Below are 945 nucleotides of genomic sequence, written 5' to 3' on the forward strand. Positions count from 1 at the left end.
GGTTTTGTGATGCAAAAATTGTGGGGATGTAGCTCAGATGGTAGAGCGCTCGCTTAGCATGCGAGAGGTACGGGGATCGATACCCTGCATCTCCAAAAGGGAGAGGATGTAGCTCAGATGGTAGAGCGCTCGCTTAGCATGCGAGAGGTACGGGGATCGATACCCTGCATCTCCAAAGGGGAGAAATTATTTTTTTAAGTATGAATTAATTTAACATGTTATGTATAGGGAATTCACATAGAGAGAGAGATTGTAAAGGGAATTGAGAGGGAATTGAGAGATTGTAAAGGGAGATTGTAAAGGGAATTGAGAGATTGTAAAGGGAATTGTAAAGGGAATTGAGAGATTGTAAAGGGAATTGAGATTCACATTGAGAGGGAATTGAGAGATTGTAAAGGGAGATTGTAAAGGGAATTGAGAGATTGTAAAGGGAATTGTAAAGGGAATTGAGAGATTGTAAAGGGAATTGAGATTCACATAGAGAGAGAGATTGTAAAGGGAATTCACATAGAGAGAGGAGGGAGAGATTGTAAAGGGAATTCACATAGAGAGAGGAGGGAGAGATTGTAAAGGGAATTGAGAGATTGTAAAGGGAATTCACATAATAGAGAGAGGAGGGAGAGATTGTAAAGGGAATTGAGAGATTGTAAAGGGAATTCACATAGAGAGAGGAGGGGAATTGAGAGATTGTAAAGGGGAATTGAATTGAGAGATTGTAAAGGGGAATTGAATTGAGAGATTGTAAAGGGGAATTGAATTGAGAGATTGTAAAGGGGAATTGAGAGATTGTAAGGGAATTGAGAGATTGTAAAGGGAATTCACATAGAGAGAGGAGGGGGAATTGAGAGATTGTAAAGGGGAATTGAATTGAGAGATTGTAAAGGGGAATTGAGAGATTGTAAATTGAATTGAGAGATTGTAAAGGGGAATTGAGAGATTGTAAAG

General features: G+C 39.5%; 2 non-coding genes across 2 annotated transcripts; both read left to right on the forward strand.

Annotated features, from left to right (window-relative positions):
• Positions 1–22: 22 nt before the first annotated feature.
• On the forward strand, positions 23–95 carry TRNAA-AGC. Its single transcript has one exon. It is a non-coding gene; the product is annotated as a tRNA-Ala (tRNA).
• A 7-nt stretch (positions 96–102) lies between these two features.
• Positions 103–175, forward strand: TRNAA-AGC. The gene has a single exon. It is a non-coding gene; the product is annotated as a tRNA-Ala (tRNA).
• The last annotated feature ends 770 nt before the right edge of the window (positions 176–945 follow it).

This window comes from Cucurbita moschata, unplaced genomic scaffold (genome assembly GCF_002738365.1).
Source record: "Cucurbita moschata cultivar Rifu unplaced genomic scaffold, Cmos_1.0 Cmo_Scf00687, whole genome shotgun sequence".
In the NCBI taxonomy this organism is placed as follows: Eukaryota; Viridiplantae; Streptophyta; class Magnoliopsida; order Cucurbitales; family Cucurbitaceae; genus Cucurbita; species Cucurbita moschata.